General features: G+C 32.4%; 1 long non-coding RNA gene across 1 annotated transcript in view; it reads left to right on the forward strand.

Annotated features, from left to right (window-relative positions):
• Positions 1-1,095, forward strand: part of LOC147584305 (uncharacterized) — a 36,252-nt gene extending 35,157 nt beyond the window's left edge. The window contains exons 2-3 of the long non-coding RNA XR_015255327.1: positions 276-337; positions 972-1,095. This is a non-coding gene — a long non-coding RNA (uncharacterized LOC147584305). The remainder of the gene's footprint in view (positions 1-275; positions 338-971) is intronic.
• Positions 1,096-9,564: the final 8,469 nt, after the last annotated feature.

The following is a 9,564-nucleotide window of genomic DNA, read 5'->3' on the forward strand; positions in this document are numbered from 1 at the left end:
AAAACACCTTGGTTTTCTGTTAACTGAAGTTAAATACGGTGAACATGCATGTTGGTTACATGGATAGATCCTCCTGCTAAAAAAGTAAAATTACCAGTTTTATTATAAACATTCAAGTACTAGTTTAAATACTATATGTCTCTGACAGTGAGACTCAAATATATACCTTTAAAACCATATAATTTCAGTTATCTCATGTTTAATAGTTTGAAAGAGGCCAGAAAATTCAGTAGTATATCTCTGCTTATTAGTAATTTGTAACCCTGGTACCCTAGGATTGTTCTGCCTATCCTAAAAGGAAGAAAGGAGTTGAAAATCATGCAGACAGACTCTAAAAGTAAGTACTAGACCTCAAGTTTGTAGACATTGCTTCTGCTTACATTCCACATAAAAATATAGTCATATATAACTGCAGCAGAGGCTGAAAATTTTAGTCCAGCTGGGTAGCACTGTGGGCAGCTGTATATCTATTATTAAGATAAAGAGAACCAAACTTTTTTGTTGTTGAGAACTCCCCGAAAGTTACTAACTAAAAACAAAGGTTCAGTATATTTGAATAAGAGAAATGATGAAGTAGGAGAAAGCCAAAGAAACAGTTACCTGTTGTTGCCTGGTTTACTGGGGATACCTGGGCCCTCAGGACTTGACCTGACCCATCTAAAAGAGTCTGCAGAAGTCCCTTGGTGCCTCACAAGAATGAATTCAAGGACAGACTAGACATAGCAGATGAGTGGTACAAGCAGAAAGTTTATTTATGTGAATGTACATTCTTAGAAGAAGACCAGACAGACTTGAGGGAACAATTGCCTGAAATTCCTTGTTTCCAAGCTTTTATTGTATTTTGAATAATTAGGAGAGAAGTATTCATTGAGTAGGTGGGATCTTTTTTGGTAATGGCATGCCTTTTCCAGGAATTCAGGTACAACCCCTTTCCTTATTTGGATTAATCAGAATTGTCATGTTGATTTTAGAGGCAGAGATCCTCCAAAACTGCAATGTAAATGATATGATAATGGGGGAAGGATCATTTGAGGATACACATGACCTTAGTCACCTGTTGGCCCCAGAGATTTCCCAACCTCACCAGTTTGCCTCACTCTCCTTTGATAAGTAATAGGTATATTCCGGTTCCATCACTGCTCATTACTATTTAACTGCCTACTCTAACACTATGAGAATACCTTTTTACATACATAGGGCTTTTAGTTCAAGTCCCTGATACTAATAATGAATGGCATTGGTTAAATTACACTTTCCAAAAACAACTCCTAACTATAAAGGATAACTTGTTAACTTTGTCCATAGTAAAATTATAAATCTCCCTTTATCAAAAGACAGAGTAAAAATAAGGCATAGATAACCAACATATATAACCAATACACATAATCAGAAAGGACTAGTGTTCTAGATCATTCAGTATAGATCAATGGATTGATAGATGGACAAAATTTTAATAAGAAAAAAGATGTATTAATCAAACTGAAAATGAATAAAAAACTTGTATCATCTTGGAAGGAAATCTTTTACAATCATTAGTTAGCAAATGGTTTCTCATTACTGGAATCCACTTTGCCTGACACCAGAATGCTTCCTCTTTTCCCTCTATGATTTCCAACGGGCCAATAAACCAATGCAAAGGAGCCAACACTATAAAAAATTAAGTAAATGCAATATAAAACCAAAGTAGGTTGTAATTACATATCAACCAGATTGGCAAAGATTTAAAATTTTGACCACACCTAATGTTGACAAAGATATAAACCAATAAAATGCTTTCTACAATGCTGTTGGGAGTATATTTGAAAAACAGTTTGGGTTTATCTAGAAAAGTTTTGTATTATATATGAGTTACTTATATACCCTAGAGAAATCCTTGCACATTTACATTGAATGATAAATACAAATGTTTATGATGGTATTACACTACATAGTCAAAAATAGGAAGCTTTGCAAAAGTTTTTAATATAGCCTATTTCTATGAAAGACCTTAATAAACATATCAACTGTCCTTATAAATATAATTTTGGCTGGAACAGTACTAAAAATAAAAGAGCAATTGAGAGTTGAAAAAATTAATTTCCTTTATGAGTTAGATGATTTGAAATCACTAAAACATTATCAATTAAAAAGAAGGAAAGTGAAATATACTACTTCTGGATGCAAAATCTATTACATAGTCCTAGTGTAGTCTTGACTTATAGGTACCTACATAATATGAAAAAAAGTCCTAAGTTTTGGTGGACTACAAGTGTAATATATGCTAACGTACTATGATTTCCAGTAAGACCTAAGTAATAAAATTTAAGACTCTTTTAGTACAAGCAAACATTCTCAAATCAAGGAAGATAACAGCCCTGGTTTTCTCTCCACTGGTTAGTCCGTAGTTGGAATAGGCTTCATAGGCTAGAGAAGTAATCTGCTTTCTTGAGGTAGACTAAGTAACACAAATACATGAAGTGACTAAAGTTATTAAAACTTACACGTTCTATATCAAGAAAGCAGATTTTTTTTTTTTTTTTTTTTTTGGTCAGTAAGAGAGATTGAACACTTAGAATATGCTACTGATAAAAGCACAGGTGGGTTTTTTTTTCATTTTGTTTTGTTGCTTGTTTTTTGTTTTTTTTTTAACCCCTGGAAGAAATATTTCAGTGAGTGTGAGATGATCAGCTCTGATGCAGGTTTCAGCACTGGGGAGAAGGTTTGATTGACTTTTGTATGAATTATCTTTGCCTTTAAAATTTTATCATTTGATCTTCCAAGAAACAAAGTTTTATAAAAATCTTCTTTTTAGGTATAATGTCATCTTTTAAAAAATGTATATGATTGTTGTGTTCAAAAGAAATGGTATTTTTAAAAAGAAAAAGAACTTTACTCTCATATATTAATTAGCATTATAGTTCCCATATTAGATAGATGAAAAATTGACGTTTTTAAGCTCTTAAATTCATTCCAAGTTTCTAGATAAAATCTTTACACATGTGTATTCATTTCTTCTCTATACTATGGACTTTTGGAAAACAATTTATTCTGCTTGTATTTAAGTGTAAAGTACAAAACTAGTCATCTAAATTTTGATTTTTAGATTTCACTTGCTATTTTGCCTGTGGGTAAGCCAATTGCTAAGGCTTTATCCCAAGTGATTCAAATTGTATACTAGTGATAATTGTGCCTAAGTGCGCTTAATTTAAGTGGAATCTTTAGATGCTTTCCTTCTATACCAAATATAATTGTGATTTAATGTTAATGAGTTGAAATTTAGGATCATGGCCTTAAGAATGTTGTTGTGGTCATTTCATTTCTACATTTTGAAGTACTAATTTTAATTTATGTGTAAGGGTTATTTTCCTAATGGAGATGTAGACTTTATGTCATTTGTAAATTGAAACAATTGTATGAAAACAAATCGCACAAAGCATGATCACATAGACTTTTTCAACCCTCAACCCTTGTTTCCTGTTTATTCTTAAAATTTATAATAATTTTTAATATAAAATAGCCCAGTGAACACTTACAGTTGCAGGCATGCATGTATCTAAGAAATTTACATGTCTTGCCTCAGTTAAACCTTCTAAAAATCATGGGAAGAATAAATAGATTTTTCTGTTCTAGGACTTTATTGCACCAAGCTTTGTTTGGATTATAGATCCAGGTTGGCTTGTTTGTTTGTTTATTCTGGTAACAAAAACCAATGTGAAGTTTCAGGTTTCGAGTGGAGTTAGACAATGTTATAATGTTATAATACCATAAAAGCTTCTCAATTTACGGCGCATGGAGGGGTGGGTGTAGTAGGATAGAAATAATGCATTTACTATTGTTAAAATGCTTGTAGTTCTGCATGATGCATTCTTTGGGGCTACACTCCCTTGGAGGGCCACATGAATGAAGAAGAAACATTTAGGCTCATCGTAGCTTTATAAATAGGGGAGTCTCCTGCTACTGTAGTGCCTCTAGTATGCTAGGCACAGGTAATGTAAACATGCTCTAAACAGGTTGCCCTTCATTATAGGACAGATTCATACCCTAAAAAGAAGGTGAATAAATTCTGGACTGCAAAGGTGAGTAGAGGGCAAGAAAGCATGAAAATGTAGAGATTTAAGGGCCTGAATAATGTCCAAGAATGCAACTGCAAGTGAATTAATTTACAGTTTGTCAAAATAAGAGTGAAAGGTCAGTTTACAATCCCAATTTTTCTGTAAAATAAAAAGTTGGATGTATTTTAAGAAAATGTTCTAACTTAAGGCAATTTCCTCTCAGAGTTGTTTTTAGTAAATCCTACTGCCTATTAACCAGAGATTTACAGGTACTCTGTGAAGGGGAATTTGTACTGCCACACATTAACAGAAGGTGGAGAGTAAAGCATAGTCAAAGTCCTAACTTCTTGCCTTTATGGTATTGAAAGTCTTTTAAAGCCATTTTAAATTTGCTTCATTTAATTCTCCTGTTAATTTAAAAGAACATAAAACCTAGTAGTTTTATTGTCATACTTTATTTTGCCCTCTGGGGACCTCCATTTTAATTCATTTCATGGTAGTTTTAGGCAGGCAAACCTAGGTTCCTCACACTGCACCTCAATGATCCTACCAATCACTATGTCACTAACTAACATAGGGATACCTTGTCTTCCCTTATTTTACGTGTGCTCTCTCTTCTTTAGATGCACAATGAATACAAAATAAAGTTCTTTTCAAGATGAGATACAAAATGCAGTGTGTAAGAGTTCTTCCTTTTTTAGGCCTATTGTGAATTATCTATAGTGGGAAGGGCTGGATTTGGGGAGAGGACTGATGGAGGAAAGGATAAGTCATATGGTCCTTAATTGCTTCTCTGCGTTCCAAGTGGGATGGAAGCTATATGAGACTTACAGTTAATTTCCAAGGAGAATTTTTTTGCTAATAAATGGGTGGCTGCTGTGGAACCTGGCCATTTGTAAGCAGTATCCTGAGTGCTTCAAGTCATACTGTGAAGACCTGAAACTCTGGAACCCATTCTTTATGCTGGAATCCTGATTGCTGAGAATCAGTCTGGTACAATTGGTTACTTCCTTTTCTAACAATGATTCTTAAAAGTTATTTTTTGAAAGTGCCAATACTTCTTCTTAATCTAGGAAATTTATAGTCCTCCAATAGAAAATATGTATCAGAGGTTTCATAGTATTCACAGTTCTTATAAATTGTGTAATGAGACACTCAGGAAATTTATGGGTATTTTCTTATTGATTACTCACAGTAAAGGTATTATTTTTCCATTTCACAGAATAAGAAAATAGCATGGGAATTTGGGGCTGTCAGAGGTCTTCCTAAGTAATCCCTAGCAACATGTGATCTATCCTACAAATAAACCCAAGACTACACTGTTACCTGCTCCAACAGTGATCTTACAGGGGAGGCTACCCCTGAGTTAAACTGGAACTACCTGTTTCCTCATGCAGTTTCTAATCTTCTGAAATTTTGTCTGCTATACTTTGCACAGACAGCATTTAAATCTGATAAAATATAATGAAATATTTTAGTGAAGTTTACCACAGATAAAAGTTTTGTAATTATGCTGATTGATTTCTGCACTTGGTCCATCCCTACAGTTTACACATAGATAAATGGACTCAGCTACAAATGTAATCAGGTCATAAGCTTATTTAAGGAAAAAACATAATTAATTACCAATGAAAAACAGTAAATGCCTGATAACCCTGCATTTTTTCTTTTACATTGTTTGCCTTATTGAAATTTTAAAAATATTTCACCCTTATTAGCATATTTTGAATTGTTCATTTCTAGGTAACATGCTACAGATTTTTAAAGAAATGTACTTGTAGAAATTTGAAGTTATGGGTTACATTCATTGTTTACAATATAATCAGTACTCAAAATGAATATAATATCCAGTAACAGTCTATGGTACGACTAAATATGGGCAATAAGTGAAAAATCTAAATCTGAAATATTACATGCAACATGACACATATCTTACAAAGTAAAAGAATCATTATTATATATACTCTTTAGGAGATAAATGAATATAAAAGAAGGTAGGGTAATAATGATCATTGAGTTCAGAGTGTTGGTTACTTCAAGGGCAGAAAGAGGAGGGTACAAGATGGGGATAGATGACACAGAGATATTTTTGCAGTCTTAGATTCTGTTTTTGTTGGGTTTCTGTGTTCTTATGTTATAATACATATAAATTGATTATATACAAATTTTTACTTATATAAAATAAATAAAAAGAGCATTTTATACAGACCAATCACTAGTGTATCATGAGGCAATATTTATGATTAACCTATTTGTACCTGGCAGCTTAACTGAAAATAAGTACACAAATGTAGATATGATATTAATTTCTAACTCTGCCATTTGCTACCTAGGTGTTTGTTGCAAGTTACTTAATATTTCTGACCCTAATTTACTTCATCCATAAATATTTGTGTTGATTAATAATACCTATGTCTCCAGGTGTGGATTAAATGATGCAGTTGCTCTACTTCCTGGTTAGAGTGTAGAGGTTATTTTATTGTCATTTTAAAGAATAAGATATAGATATAGATATAGATATAGATATAGATATAGATATAGATAGATAATCTATAGATATATCTACATGCATATATATATACGCATATATATGTATATATAATATATATATATATTCCATTATGTAATATATATATCTATATGCATATATACGTGTATATGCATGTAGATATATATATTACATAATAGAATATTATTTGGCGATCAAGAAGAATGAAATCTTGCCATTTGCAACAACGTGGATGCAACTAGAGTATATTATGCTAAGCAAAATACGTCAGAGAAAGACAAATACATGATTTCAATCATGTGGAATTTAAGAAACAAAACAGATGAACATAAGGGAAGCAAAAATAATATAAAAACAGAGAGGGAGACAAACCATAAGAGACTTAAATACAGAGAACAAACAGAGTTGCTGGCGGGTGCTGGGGGGGGTGGGTGGGCTAAATGGGTGAGGGGCATTAAGGAGGAAATTTGCTGGGTATTATATGCAAGTGATGAATCACTAAATACTATTCCTGAAATCATTATTACACTATATGTTAACTAACTTGGACTTAAATTAAGATAATAATAATAATAATAATAATAATAATAATAATAATAATAATTAATAGAATTTATTTCACTCAATTCTGAGCTGAAATTACCTGAGATATATAAGGCTAACCTTTAAAAGTATTAAAAATTCTCCCATATTTTTACCTACTATATGTCTATGTATTACTTGTATAGTGTGTTCTCTGCATAAATAGATTATAAAGGGAGAATATAAAAGTAATGTATTACATAAAATAATAGATGAAAATCATAATTCAATGAAAGTCTGATTCTGTATGCTAAGAAGTTAAAGTAAATCACTTGCCATTCTTTGTTTTGGTAAACCTTAGTCCTTTAAAATATCTTTTATGCTACCCCTATAACTAATTAGCTCAATTACATTGATTTCAAGGTATGCCTAGTCTGCCTGGGAAGATTTCAATATTCTGGAAATATCCTTTTGATTAAATATTTTTGAAAGTCTCTAAGGGGAATTCATTGACCTTGGTACTTGAGCTTCCTTCAGTGTAGTCCCCAACCTTGAGGGTGGACTATGTAGCTTTGGAGAGAAAACCTATATGTCAAATATATAATATCTAAGTATGATATAATTTATTCCATACCTGGTTCAAGCTTTTTAAAAGTGTTTTATGGAGTATCACATTTAATATTTTTAAAGTCTATTAAATAGTTGCATTATTTTTATTCTTGTATCACAGATGATGTAATTGAAGCACAGAGAGTTTAAATAATTTGCCAAGGTCACAAAGGTTGACAGTAGCTAGGATTTGACTCTAGCTGCTGTCTCCAGTCCTTTGATATTAGACTCTATGCTGTCTGCTTATTTCTGTTTTTCCAATGCTACATACTGTCATGTGATACATGGAAAATGGTAAGTAATTACTTCTCACAGAATTCTAAAATTCCATTAGATGGAGGTGACAATACTATTGGCCAGTTAAGATATGGCTGTACTGAGAAGATTTGATTTGAAGCCAAAGTAAGATGTATATAAGTTGCCAGAGCAGTAACAGTACGATAAAATTACTCATAAGAAACTAGTGCTGAGTGACCAGCTACCATTCATTTACTTATTTATTTATTCATTTAAAAAAGCATTAGTGGATATTTACCATGTGAAAATCAGCATATGGTTCCAGAGCTACCAAACTGATTAATGTAAGACCAGTGGTCCAGTTAAGTTAATATATAGTAGGGAAGAAAGCTATATGAAGCATAAATTATACAAATTACACATCTAAAAAGTAGCAGAGGATATCCAACTTCAAATAGATATGATGGCTTATAAAATAAGATGGTGAGGAAGATATTATTAGTAAGACATTACTAGTATTTAACCAGAGTCTACTTTTTTTCTCCTTCTTGGTTACAGGAATGACAATTTCCCCAGTACCCTTGTAGTTAGATGTGGTAATAAGATTAATTCTGTCTTTTGGACTATAATCAAAAATGATGCCAACACCAAAAGCGAAGCATAGAAGGGCAGGTGTGAACTCTTTATGCTCCTTCTCCCGCAGTCATGGTGATGGAGACTCACAGGGAGATGGTAGAGCCCAGAAGACCAAAGGAGGTGTGATAGAAGCTGGAGGGCAGCTGCCCAAGCAAGTTACCTAAACCTATCAGGATTGTTGCCTGAGAATAAATTGGCTATATTAAATCACTAGGTTTGTCTTTGAGGGTTGTCTTTTACTGCAGCATAGTTTAGTCAAACTAGACTAATGCAAATGATTACCCTTATCTTGAAAAAAATATGCCAGAGGAAAAGTAGAATGTTGTAAAAATATTGTAGGACTGACCAGAAGAATTTATCGGTCCTAGTATTTACTTCACAATAATGGTTTGCGTGTCTTTGGGTAAATCTTTTTGATTTAAGTGGTCATCTCTAAAATTAAAAAAAATAATAAACGTTTACAGGCTCTTTCAGCTCTAATAATTCATGACTGCATAAGATATAATCTTTGAAAATATTGCAATGGTAGCTCTATGCTTTTGAGAGAAGGTACATGACCTTTTCTCTTCAAGATAGTAAAGGACGTAAAAGAAAATGATCTGACTTTGATTGCTTTGTGCTTTGGTAAAGGGAGGTAGGTTAAATGACTTCTAGTATGTAGTGTGTCCCTACTCTTTGGTTCAAATGCAATATTAATATTCAGTTGGTGTACAAATATTCTTTCTTTAAGGTATGGAGACTATTTCCCCTTAAGATAAATTAAATACACTAAATTGCTTGCTATTCAAGGTATTTGGTAATAGCTTACATTCACTTCCTAAATGTATGCATAATAGCTTATCATGATCTTCCATCAAACCTTCTTACAACATGCTTTATAATTTACTTCATAATTTATTAGGACGAATAGCTACATTCATGAAATTTTGTTACATCATGAATAGAATTTTATGGATGATACTATACTAAGAGTCACCAAAATATTTTACATATTTTAATTCCACAAATATCTGCTCAATA

This window comes from Puma concolor, chromosome A1 (assembly GCF_028749965.1).
Source record: "Puma concolor isolate L17-30 chromosome A1, mPumCon1.1.hap2, whole genome shotgun sequence".
In the NCBI taxonomy this organism is placed as follows: domain Eukaryota; kingdom Metazoa; phylum Chordata; class Mammalia; order Carnivora; family Felidae; genus Puma; species Puma concolor.